We start from the raw sequence: 13,841 nt of genomic DNA, 5'->3' as shown, positions 1-13,841 counted from the left end.
CATGAAGATTTTCTCAGGCCCCTGGGGTGGTGGCAGGGATGGGGAGTCAGGGCACGGAGCCCCTCCCTCAGCGATCCTGTCAGAGCACAGTGATCTCCACCTGCTGTTCCAACGTCAGAGGGCTGGAGGGGCAAGTGGAAACCTAAACCATGGTGGCAGGGAGGGCACATCTCAGCTGAGGTCCAAAGGCTGGGCAATCTGTGAAAAGAGGTGGGGAGTGTGATCCAGGCAGCGGGACCACTTTGGCAAAGGCCTAGAGGTGGGACCAACTAGAGAAAGGCAAGGGGGCAGGTCAGTTTAAGTCATGCAGCCTCCGTTTCCTCAGCAGCAAAATGGGGAAAAGACAGGTACAGGGGGCAGGGGGCTGGGGGCTCCATCATCCCCACACTCACTTCCACATCTCATCCTGCTCCAAGACCCCATGCCCCAGCGTGAGATCGCTGGGCAGGGGGCTGCTGGTCCTCCTGCCCAAGGGACTGTCTCAGGGCTGGTGAGGTGGTGGGCTTGGGAGGCTTCACTGACCCTCCCTCTACCCCCTGTGTCCACCACCAGGCAGCCCCATGGAAGGTGGGCAGGGCGGTTCACAAGCCAGGAGGTCCCAGCCCCAATATGAGGGAGGCTTTGTGAGATATTCCCCTTCACAGATAAGGAGGCTGCAGCTCAGAGAGGCGGATGCCCAGCTCTGGGTCACACAGCAAGGCTGAGGCCTGCACTTGAATGAGGGTGTGGGCAGGCGGCATTGGGACTGAAAAAGATTCTCAGAGCACCAGGCCCAAGAGCACTGCGCTGAGGAGGAGCTGGAAGAGGAGACACTGGCCCCAAAAGACCCACAGACTAGGCAGGTGTCAGGGACCCAGCCGGGTACCACACAGCCAGCCTGATGAAGGCTGACCCCCAGGTGGCTGCGTGGAAAGCGTCCCTCCATCAGAGTCACTGTGTGACCTTGGGCAAGTCACACCTCCAATCTGGGCCTCAGCATCTGTATCCGAACACAGAAGCCCTGGCATGTCAAGGACCCCTTAGCAGACTCCCCTGTAGCAGGGGATGACCATAGAGAACAGTGAGGTGACAAGTTTTCCTTTCTCCCAGCCTCTCCAAGGTCATCTCTCGGGCCCCCCCGCCCCCCCTCTGCCTCATCCCCACTGGCTGATGGGCCTTGGGGGGCGGCCGCCAGCCAGCCACAGCCCACAACACCTGCTGTTCCCTGCCGGCAGCTCTGGCTGTTTCTCTGCTCTGGGAAAACACAGTGCCCCCTCCTCCCCGCCCACGCCCATGCAGTATCTCCCCTGGGGACACTGTGGGCAGGAGCACCTAGTGGCCAGGCCCCGCCACTCAGTTCACCCTGAGCTCAAACCCCCTGCCGCACTCAAAGCCCACAGGTGGCCTACCCCTGGCTGTGTGGCCGCAGGAAGGTCCAGCCCTCCCTTTACTAGTCCATGAATCAGGGTCTCTGGCAGACCTCTGAGGGAGGGGGCATCTGAGCCTGAGGTGGGAGTGGGGGTGGGGCAGATGGAGGTCAGCAAGATGGTGAAACCCTCAAGGAAGGATCAAGGCTAAACGGGTGGAGGGGTCTGCTGCATGCCCCCTCTTCCCGACCCCTGGACCCTCCCTTAATTATCCCTAGCCTCCAGGCCTTTGCACACACTGTTCTCTCCCCTAAGGGAACCCATCCACCTCCCACCCCTTGCCCCATGAATTCCAGTGCACCCTGCAGGTCTCAGCACAGGCAGTACCTGATCTCGCCTGCCCCCAGGGCTGAGACAGGTACCCCTTTTCTGGGTTCACACAACCTCCATCCCATAGGGATTAAGAGCTTGACTGCCTGGGTTCAAAACCCAGCTCTGGCCCTTCCTCACTGTGAGACCTTGGGAAAGTTACTCCACCTCTCTGTGCCTCCATTTCCTCCCCTATAAAATAGGGATAAACATAGTAAGCTACTTCAAAGGACTATTGTGATAGGGCCGGCCCGTGGCTCACTCAGTAGAGTGCAGTGCTGATAACACCAAGGCCACGGGTTCGGATCCCATATACGGATGGCCGGTTGGCTCACTTGGGAGAGCGTGGTGCTGACAACACCAAGTCAAGGGTTAAGATCCCCTTACCGGTCATCTTTTAAAAAAAAAAAAAAAAGGACTGTTGTGAGGATTAAACACATATTTGTGAAGCACTTAGAACAGGGCCCAGACCCTAGCAAGTGTGCCCTAAGCATTTGCTATCAATGAAAGTACTAGCAGCAGCTATTATTTGTTGAGCACCTACTATGTGCCGAGCCCCGTACTTGGCATCTTATCTGAATTATCTCACAACAGCCTGGGAGATGGGGCTGTTGTGAACCTCACTTCATGGCAAGGAGAGGGAGGCTAGAGGCATCAGCTTCACCACAAAAATATATCTGGGGGAGGAGGGGATTTTTGCCAATGTTAAGGAATTATTGTTCATTTCTTTTCGATGGATTATGGTTTTGTGGCTACTTTTTTTTAATATGAGAGTACTTATCTTTTAGAGATAAATATTGAAATATTTTTACAGGAAATATGATGCCTGGGATTTGCTTTAAAATGACACAGGGTGGAGGGATAGGATAGAATGGGCGTGGATGAGGCCAGGACAGGCCATGGGTTGGTAGTGCTTGGGGCTCAGTTCATTGTATTAAATGCCTCCATACAAAGAGTGTAAAAAGAAAGATGAAATTAAAGAATGCAAAACATAATGCATGTCCCCTTGTCCCCTCCCAACAACTACCCCAGATTGGGCAAAGCATTGTCACCCCTCACTCCACTGGACTAGTGCAGCAGCCACCTCACTGGTCCATCTGCCTCCACCCTCACCCCCCATCTGTTCTCCACACAGCAGCCAGATGCATCCAGAACTTCCCATGAGAGGTCCGGAGGACCCCCTGACCTCATCTCCATGCTCCCCTCGCTCACTGTTCCCCCACCTCCTTGCTGTTCCTCCAACTCTCCAGGCATGCCCCTGCCTCAGGGTCTTTGCACTGGCTCTTCCCTCTCTAGATTCTTCCTCCCCTCATCCAAAGTGAGCTTATTCCATGTGAGAGGTCTCCCCTGGCCGCCCCCTGACTGCAACCCAGCCTCCACGTTCCTCCCGGCCAGCAGTTCAACCCTCTTCCCCCGCTCTATGTTGGATCTGTGGCGCTCATCACCACCTCCTTACAGACCATGGGAATGATTTCCTTATTTGCTGTGTTCTTCTGTCTCCCCCACTAGAATGTGAGCTCTGCGAAGGCAGGGGTTCTTGTCTGGTTGGTTCTTTGCTGTATCCCAGCCTCCAGAACATTGCCTGGCACGTGCTAATGCTCAGTAAATATGACTGTTGGAAGGATGAATGGATGGATGGATGGGGGGGCCCTGCCCAGGATGAAGAGACTGGCCTGGCCCTGGGTCTGTCCAGCTCCTCAGACCCCTATGCCCCAACCACTGTGCCCTCCTGCCACCTGCCTGGCAGGTCTCTGTGGCAGAGCCTCTGACCACCCTGACTTACACAGGGCAGTGTGCAAGTCTGAGACAACTCCAGGCCCCGAGCTCCACCCAGCACAGGCCGGGCCGGAACTTGGGTCCCGGGGGATGTTTGCTGAGTGAGCCAGGCGTGAGCGAGCAGTGAGCAGGGGCCGTCCGTGGGCCAGAGCAGCCAGAACATGCCTGGTCCCGTGCTCAGGGCGAGAACATGCTCGGCGCCAGAGGGCCTCAAACCGGCTCTGCCAGTGTGGCCGGGGCGGAGCGGCTGCAGGCTGGGGCTGGCACAGCGGTGAGATGGAGGGGTGCTTCTGGAGACAAGACCTACAGCCCGGGAGGGCTAAAGCTAAGCAAGTGGACCACACAGCTCCCACTGACTCAAGCCCCGTAGAGAAGGAACTGCCTGGCCTCCGCTGCTCTTGCATTTCCTCCTGGGCAGGAAGGGGCCCCTTTCCAGACCCCAGCCCCTGACCTGCACATTAGGAGAGAGCATTCCCTCCCACTAGGGCCCATGCAGAGCAGGAAGCTCTGGAGGGAAGGGTAAGGCCAGGAAGTGGGTGGTGCCAGAGCAGGGCAAGGTGAGTGAGCCCTGGGGCGGGGCAGCAGGCGACCTGGTATAGAAACCTCAATCTGTCCAAAGTGGCTGGGTAGCCTGGAGCCACTCAGGTGTCCTCCTGGACCCGGTTTCCCCATGTGGACAGTGGTGTTGGGCAGGGATTCTGGGAAACTTCAATGCCAAGGTGCTAAGTTATCTGGAAGAGGCTGAGATAACTCAGCAACTCCAGACCCACCCCAAAGCCCAGCGGTAGGGGTGGACATGGCTGGAGCCCGGGCTGGCACGCATGCCTTACTCCCCACAGAAACACGAATACAAACACCTGCTGATTACCGAACACACCATATGCCTGGCATCGGGTTGGAGCTCTACGCTCACTGTCTCATCTGCTCCTCCCTGCAGCACTGTGAGGTAGGGACCGTTACTGAGCCCATTCCACAGTAGGAGAAACTGAGGCCCAATTCACATGCAAGTTGGGAATCCAGCCTCCCTGACCCCACCCCCAGGGTCACATTGGGCAGTCTCCATCTCTCCATCTTCCTGTCCATAGTCAAAGACAGGAACAAAATCCCAGGTACACTCTGAAGTTGTTAGCTGGAATTTGGGGGCAAAGTCCATATTCCCCAAACCCAGAGGCCCCCTAGACCCTGAGGGGGTAAGTCCCAGCCCCACCTCACTGTGTAACCCAGGCCATGGGTGTACCACTCTGTGCCTCAGCTCTCGCATCTGTAAAATGGGTAGGATCCTTCCATCTTCACCTAAGGTACACCCGATGTTTTAAGCTGCAGGAACTGGAGAGCTGAGTCCAGCCCTCAGGGCAAGGTGGGAAAGCCGCAGGGCTTAAGTGTCTCCAGATGGATGTGGGGAAGGAGAGCAAACGTGAACCAGAAGCCCACAACTGTCTGCGGGGGACTCTGCCCCTCACCCCAGCTACTGTGTCCCCCAGGTAACCCAGTTCCAAGCCCTATCGGTCCCACATCCAAACACACCCTCAATCCGCTTCCCTCCCTCCCACCATGGCCACATCCTAGTCCAGGCCCAGTCTCTCCTCTGGGCCAGCCTTTCTGAAACGCCATTCTGAACCCTTCCCCCTTGCTTAACACACCTCACAGTTCCTACACTCCAAAGACAAAGGACAAAGTCCTTACAGGGGCCTCCAATGCCTACAGGCAACCCTACAAGCCCCACCCCCTTCACTCATTCCGTTTCCCCTGCTGGCTGCTTCTTCCCCTTTCCTGAAGCAACCCTTCTTGTTTCCTCTGCCCAGAGCATCCTTCCCCCAGACATCTACACCCCTCGCTCCCTCACTTCCTTCAGAGATTCAGGACTCAAACGTTACCTGCTCATAACTAAAACTCTGATTCTAATTGGAATAAAATGTGTTAAAGACTGAAACATAGTATATAGTCACACATCCAAAATTGTTAAATAAAATAGCAAATTTCAAAATGGAGTTCTTTTAGAATTTATAGCTTTGTTCATTGCACATAAGTAAAATTAAAACTGTCATCTGTGGAACACACACACACACACACACACACACACAAGTTACCTGCTCAGACAGACCTTTCTTTTTTTTTTCAGACAGGCCTTTCTTGACCAACAAATGGCAACACACCCACAGCCAACCCTGCTCTCTCTTCGAGTCTCAATTCAAAAGCCACCTCCTCGTGGAAGGCCTCCCTGATCCCCCAGTTCAAATGAGGACCTTCGACTTCTCCTTCTAGCAGGAACTTCAGTTCTGATGACACAACTCATTCAATGTGTGAGTACGTGTCTCATGAGAACAGGGGCCACTTTTGTGTCCCTTGCAGCTGAACGTTCTGTGGTGGGTGTAATATTCAAAATAGTGAACAGCAGGAATGCTTGGGTACTTTGGGGTCAGAACAGAGACTGGCCAAAAATCACAGGGCCTAGCATGGAGTGGTTAACTACTTAGTAATTGCTGAATGAATGAGTGAATGGATGGACGAATGGGTAAGTAAGCAGGGCATCCCCAGTACAGTGGGGACTTGCCAGGGATTCCCGAGCCCCTGAGAAGGTGGCCCAGAGAAGGGAAGGGTTGCCTGAGCTCAGCAGCCGAGAGCCTGGCCTCTCCTCCTGCACAACCCGACTTTCGACTTTTGTTTCCTGTCCTCTCAGTCTGAGGAAGCTCCTTCTCCCAAGGGGAACTGAATGAAGAGAAGGGACAGACGGCCCTTCTCCCCAAGCAGGGGGGACTCCCAGGCTCCATCTGTCCCACCACAAAGGGGCTTTGTCCTCTGTGCTGAGAGCCCTGGGTGGACTGGAAGCAACTTCTCAGCAACCCAGCAGGTCACAGCACCCAGGCCAGCATGGCAACAACTCCAAAGCCAGCTCCCCAAAATCTCATTTAACCCCCTCAGGATCCGTAGAAGGAAGGCTTTAGGGTGACCCCATCTTATCAGGTGGGAAAACAGGCTCAGAAGGACAAAGTCGCCTGGCCAGGGTCTCCCAGCCAGCAGATAACAAAGATAGGATTCAAGCCCAGGCCTGCCCAGAATCAGAGTCAGCAGCCAGGGCTCTCAACTCACCCTGTCTGGAAGCCAGACCCTCTGCACTGAAAAGGGTGGAGGGGGTTTTATAGAGCCTTGAGTGAGGGAACTTTGCCTTGTCGAGGTTTACCCAACAAGGGAGACCAGGCCTTGAACCCAGAGCCCTGACCCATGGGTGCCTTCAGAATCTGCCAGTCAGGCTACAACACGTCCCCACCACTTTCTGCCAGGTGGCATCTGTGAGGAAAGGATATACAGGTATGTAGACTAAGGGGCAGAGGACCCCCACCGTTCAACCCGCCACTCCCCTGTCGATCCCAGACCTGGCCATTTTCCCAGCCGGCACCCACCTTCCCTCCAGGCCCACCTGTTCTTGGAGGAGCCCCCAGGGCCATCTCACCAACGCTCCACTGCCTACAGGACTAGCACCTACCCTGAGCCAGACACTGCCCTCGGTGCTGGGTAAACCAGTCCCCTCAGTGCCCAAGGACAGCATGTAAGTCCCCAAGCAGGCACTCAAGGCCCTCCACTGACTGGCACCAGCCACTCTCCCCTGTCAAAGCTCCACAGCTCCTCAGAGCTCCAACAAGAGGAGCTGCTCGCACAGCACCTGCAGGCTCCTGTTCAAGCTCTGCCTCTCCCCAGAGACCTCTCCCATCTTTCCAGGTGAGTCACAGTACCTCCTCCTCCAGGAAATCTTCCCTGACCACTACTTCAAAGGCCCCAGACTGGCCCCTACCTTCTGCCCCAGGAAGGGGTTTTGATCCCTATCTCGAACCCAGCCTCTGTAGGATGCCTTTACTGCTCAGAAGTAATTGAGCACCTGAGCCTGGTCTGATCCTTCTCTTTGTCCTCCCTCCACGCCCTCAGTGGGAGGCCAACCACAACCGGCCCTGCTCCCGTCAGCCCCAGGCCAAAGCCTGAGTGCACTGATGAGGGTCTGAGGCCCTGCCTGATCAACTGTCACCCTAGCCACCTTGTGTGTGACCTGCCGCTCCCTCCCTCCCCAGGCTACACACACGTGCACACACACTAGGCTGTTTCCCACCTCCAGGCCTTTGCACATGCTGTCCCTTGTTCCTGGCATGCCCTCACCCTTCTTTTTTTTAGTGAGATCTCACTCACCCTTTACGACCCACTCCAGATATCACCCCTTCTGGGAAGCCCTCCTGGTATTGTGCTGGGCTGCCACAGTTCATATGGCGCCTACTCTGTGGTGGGGCAATGATCAGGGTCTGTATCTGGCTCCTCTAGAGTATGCGCTGCTCCCAGAGTTCATCCTTGGGGTCCCCAGCACCCATCACAAGGCCAAGATATCACTAGTGGGTAATCAAGAGTCTGGCTGCCAACTCCCTGCTCCCAATGGCAGCACTGAGTCCTATTTTGCCCACGATGCCCACAGAGCTAAGGTACGGGTGGAGTGGGCGGAGGGGGGTAGATTTCTGCAAATGGCCAACTGGTAACCAAACCCACGTCGTTTCTAAAACTAGGGCACAGGAGAGAAATGGGAACAGCAGAATTGTCCCCAAATAGAACTGTGGCTCATCTGGTTCCGGGGCCTTCAGGAACACCTGGCAGGGGTGGGGGTGGGGAGGGCAGGCAGCCGCTCCCAAGGCTTTGAAAGGAAATCTAAAGTTTGGAGGGCAGAAGGATCAACCTCACCACAATCAGCACTGACCCCCTGCCTGCTTCACTCAGGGTCAGTCCAAATCCTGGGGGGTTAGGGGGTCCTCTCCTACTTAACCCACCCAGCTACAGGACGCTCCCTAAACTGTCCCCCTCCAAGCCTTTACTCACGTGGGTTCCCTGCCTGGAATCCTGTTCTCCTTTCCTGCCAGTCAGAACCCTGCCCGCCCATTCTTATAACAGTGACCTCTGACTTTAACCACAACACTTTCTATAAGCCTGGCGTGGGCAGGCATTTGGGAAGTATAAGCTTGTTGAGTCTTCCCAGCATCCCTGTGAGGAAAGACTACTGCCCCATCTCACAGATAAGAAAACAAAGGCTCAATAAGAAAAGCCATTTGCCCAGGGCACACAGCAGAGGCAGGCGGACTGGTGACATGGTGGACCCAAATGCTGGCAGCCACAGGGTACCCAGAAGGCCTGGTGGGGCCTGGATGAGCCTCCTAACCAGGCCCAGCCTTGAGGACTTGGCACAGTCAAGGGATAAAGTCCACAAGTCTACAGGGTACAGCTCCACCCACCCAGGCAGAGCAAGAACCCCTATCTGCCCTCCCCGACCCCCACCCCTGCCTAAGGTGGCTGCTAAGAGACTCAGGAGCCACACTAGTGAGATGTGATAGAACTGTTTCCTTGAAAATATGTACAGACCCATTGCACAGATAGGAAAACTGAGCCCTGGATAGGGACAGAAACTTGTTCCTTCAAGCTGTTTGCAAAATGCAGCCTCTAGGCCAGGCCTCAGACTAAATGCTTTGTGTAGATGATCGTATCCATTCCTCACCACAACCCCACCGAGGTGGATACGTTTATTACCCCCATTTCCCAGATAAGGAAACTGAGGCTTGGTCTGGGGAAGCAACGTGCCCCATAGTCGAGGAGGCTTCAACCCAGTCTGAAGGCAAGAAATTGGGACCTTGGCTGAGTCCCTTCCCAGTTTCTAGGCCTCAGTTTTACCATTTGGAAAGTGGGATGTGCCCCAAGAGCCTTCTGGCTGTGATGCCCCATTGTGGCCAGATGGATGCTTTGTCCTTTCATTCAGTTTTCCCATTTGGAGAATGGGGTTGTCCTTCCCTTCCTCCCAGGTTGATAAAAATTATAACGAAGTAACAGCTAACACTTATTTAGCACCCACTACGTGCTGACACTGCTGAGAGCATCATGCACAATACCTCACTTGATCCTGACAACAAGCTGATGGCGTGGGCACTGCCATTAGACCCATTTTTCAGATGGGAAAACTGAGGTGCAGAGAAGTTAAAATGACTCACCAAAGTCACAGAGCTAGTGGATGACAGGAGTTGGGGATAGAGGAGAAGTCTCCTGGTCTTCATGCTGACCAGAGAGGAACAGCAAGGAAGGCAGGAGCAGTCGAGGGTGATGCAAGAGGCAGAGGAGGACTCAGCCCAAAGGAGGCTTGGAGTCAAATGCACACACTGGATGACCCTGGGCAAGTCCCTCTGCTTCTCTATGTCTGAGTTTCCTCTTTGGTGAAATGGGCCAGGACCACTACCCCACAGGGACGCTGTGAGCACGAGACATGACCATCTGCCTGGCACTCAGCAAGGGCTCAACTACACGCTAAAGGGACAAATGACTACTGAAGAACCCCACGGCTGTCTCGCTGAGGCTCCACTGTACCTTCCAGACCTTGAGCATGTCTGACTCTCCATGCAGAAGTGGCCACAGTTTGCCTCTTCTCTGATTCTTACAAGGAACCCTCCGAGCTCTGCCCCTTCAGGGCTGTATGACCTCAGACAAGTCACTTCACCTCTCTGAACCTCCAAATCCTCCTTTTGGTGATAAGTTGAGGCTTTCATGGGGCTCTGGGAGAGGGGTTCCTGCCTGGCTCCCCACTGGGGTCACAGAGGGGAGGGGACATGAGCCTGACTTGGGTCACAGTTTCCTCATCTGCCAAATGAAGGTGATGATGGCCGTTCTCTCTTTCTTTCAGCCCTGCTGAGGGATGCTCAGGGTGATTGTGGAGAGATGATTATCACCATATTCCCTTAGAGGCAAAAAGAATTCTATGACATTCCATCTCAGGCAGAATGTGTCAGAGCCATGAGGGAGAGCAATGAAGGGGCCAGGGGGTGCAGAGAAGGGCACTGTGAACTTGAGGTGGGGCAGGGAGGGTGGTCAATAAAAGCTTTCTGTAGCCAGAGGCATATTAGCCACAGGAAGGGTACTGAGAGGGAGGGTACGCAGGCAGGGGACCTGCAGAGGCAAAGGCATGGAGGCCAGATAGCCCAGGGCAAGCAGGAAGATAGCCAATGGCTCAGAAAGGCTACAGTGTCACCTGAGTGACAGGGAAGTGTAGGAGATGATCAGGGTGGGGCAGAGGGAGAGCTCTGGCCCCAACCAACAGCTCCCCCAGGAGCCCTTGCTAGGGAGCCTGGGTGCATCCTGGCCCCTCTCTGAGCCTCAGCTGCCTCCCCAAAAATCAAGGACAGCAACAGCTCCTGCCTCTCAGGCCAAGCAGGCAAGGATGCAAGGTACTCAATGCTCAAATGGTGGCCACCTTTGAAGAGATGGGCCCACTCAGTGAGGGGGCCTCAAATGCCAAGTTGAGGCATCAGGGCTCTGGGAAGCCTTATACGTCACAGGCAGGCAAGGACCGAGGCAGGAACTGGGCTCAGGGAAGCTGGATCCCATCGATCCAGCCACCGAGCTTTCTGTTGCTAGTTTACCTTCCCACCACTTCCTGTCCCACGGGACAAGCCGACCACAGACAAAAGTGGCCAGTCACAGCACTGGGGATTCCCAGATCAATTGGCCTGCAGAAGCCCAGAATTCCTGCTTCATCAGGGAATTACCTTCACAATCTCAGACACTCATAAATATCAAGCACTTACTGAGTGTGGGCCCTGCGCCTCAGCACTTGGCACACGTTGGCTCACCTGATCCTCACACCACCTTGCCAAAGCTGGTGCCGGCATTGTTGTCCCCATTTCACAGATGGGGAAACTGAAGCTCAGAGCAACCATTTTCCCACAATCATACACAACAAACAAGTGGCTGAGCCAGGATGTGAACCCAGAACCAATTAGCTTCAAAGGCCTTGCTCCTACCACTACCTTTTACATCACGAGCACCATGAGCATCCAAGATCCCACTACTCCAGGTCTGAGTGGAGATCCAACAGCCAGAGCTGGAAGCCCAGAGTCAGGGTCACCTGCCCCAGCATGCACCCACCCTGTACTTAAGAAAGATTTCAGCCACACTGGGCACACACTTGGCAGGAATCAGATGCTCACAAATCACCCAGAAGCCAGAAGTCTGGGCTCATGCCTCACTGCACTGGGTGACAGCCCTTAGCCCCAGCCCTTAGCTCTGAGCCTCAGTCTCCTCTCCTGTCATCACCCCCAAGATGGGGCAAGGGATGGAATGGGTCACCTTACTATGACCCAGCTTGGGAGGGCAGAACTTGAGGATAACGACAACAAAGTAAAGGCCACGAATTTGGACAAACCAGCCTGAGAGAAGCTAATCACACCTTGACAGGGAGTCCCTGCTTCTCGATGCCACTCCAACCCAATTGCCATGCCCCAGCACCCGGATTCTGCTCATGCCCGCCTCACAGCCCAGCACGTCCAAGGATTCAAAAGGACCCATTCCTACAGTCTCCAGCAGCTCCACAGCCACCACAAACCACCTACCCACCCTGGACATCCCCAGCCCCACATGGGCATCAAGAGGACTCAGCCAGGCCCGTCCCTGGAGAAGTCCCCAGCTACAGTTCCCATCACAGAGCCTCAGTGAGGAAAGAGCCCTCACTGTGACAGATGAGGAAACCAAGGACCAGAACAGCAAGGAATTTGGCCAAGGTCATTCAACTTCTCCTCGCTTCTGGCTTCTCCTTTTATTCTGGAACTTCTCTGGATAGTTCTGCGGGGAGGAAGGATGGAAGGAATCAAGGGCTGGGGGAAAGTCACTTGCCAAGTGACTTCCACCGCAAGGAATAGGCAGATGCGGGTTCTGGCTTCCAGCTCTGTGATCTTCCCAATCACCTGTCTCTCAACTCAGCCCCACGAGGCTGTGCTGTGGGAAAGGGCAGGCTGGCTGGATGGATGGATGGGGAGCACCCTGGATCAAAAGACAAGAGATCTATAGTTTTCTCCCAGCTTGGATGATTTGCCCTGGGTCTTTCTAGCCTCAATTCCTCCATCTGTGAAAAGAGAAGGTCAGAATAGATCGGGAATGACTAACTCACGGCACACACACAATACTCTCTCATCCTCTGCCCATGGCAGACATTATTAATCTATCACAGCACTCCTTCCCATGAAGCCAAGACTGAGCCTCAGAATGCTTCTCAACACAGCACTCCAGGTTTGGGGGATGTGAGCCTCAGGCCATCTGTAGACTGGATAATATCTGAGCCCCCATGAGGGAGGGGAAGGAAGAAAGAAAGATGTAACATTTGTGGAGCATGCAGTAGATCAGGCTGCTAGGAGCATGTTAGTGGATTTAATCCTCACACGAAAGGCGAGCAGAGGCTCAGGTTCAGAGAAGCTAAGTGGCATGCCTTTGGACATATAGCTGGGAGTAGGGCCTTGACCTCAGGAGAGGCCTCTACTGGATCTCCCTCCCCCAAGAATGGTGACACAGACCCAGTCACTAGACGAGGCCTAAGGTACAGCCTCGTGCCATCCTCTCCTTGGCCCTACTAGGTGTGAGCCCTGTGCACAGTTTCCAGCTTCAGAAATTGAATGGCAGGAAGGGGCATCAGCTGCCAGACGGGCAGGACTTGAGCCGGTGTCGGGCTCTTCCCCACCTCTACTGAGCTCCTAATGTGTGCTAAGCACTTCATTTCAGTCCTCTTGGGACATCCTGGGAACCATGACTCGCTATGGGTTTCCTCACCACTTCATGGGTGAGGAGCAAGCCTCCCCACAGGAACTGGCCCCCCGGAAGCTCAAGTGGAAACCAGAGCAGTTTCCCATGGAGATAAGGGGGTAGAGCGGTGGAGGGGAAGTAAAGGGCTGTGGAAAGCCAAAGGGAGATAGAAGTGTGGGGGCCACAAACCAAGGCAGGAAATGAGGCTCTGTCAAAAAGGCCCAGAGCAGGGGAATGGGGGCTCTAAGACCTGGGAGGCCCCTGGCGGCACGAAGCTCTGGACCATAAGCACAGAGACCTACAGCCTAGGCCAGCCCTGTCACTTGACAACTGGGAGACTCTAGGCAAGTGGCTCCTCTGCTCTGGGTCTTAGTATTTACATCTGGAAAATGGGGCCAAGCCCATCAAAGGCAGACTTTCGAGAAGCTGGGCTGGACTAGACTCTTGGCATTCTTCCCAGTGCAGGCTCCTCATATACAGAGAAGGCACAGAGAGGGCAGGGTAGGGCTGAAGGTCACCCAGCACACTGGCAGCCTTGGCTGCCAACATCCTCTCCTAGGCCAGCCCTGCCCAGACCGGCACCTTCACACTCAGTGAGATCATCCACTCAAGTCCTTGACCGCACAGCTAAGGCGGCCAGACCCAGAGATGCCAACTGACCTGCCCAGTGTAACAGAGTGCAAAGCAGGCCCCATTTTCTGAGTGTCTACTGGTGCCCAGGCACTGGGCACACAGCCCTCCTTTAACCCTAACCTGACAGGGAGATATTTATTTGTCCTC

Source organism: Galeopterus variegatus, unplaced genomic scaffold (genome assembly GCF_000696425.1).
Source record: "Galeopterus variegatus unplaced genomic scaffold, G_variegatus-3.0.2 Scaffold59, whole genome shotgun sequence".
NCBI lineage: Eukaryota > Metazoa > Chordata > Mammalia > Dermoptera > Cynocephalidae > Galeopterus > Galeopterus variegatus.
Note: the sequence above shows the minus strand (reverse complement) of the source record.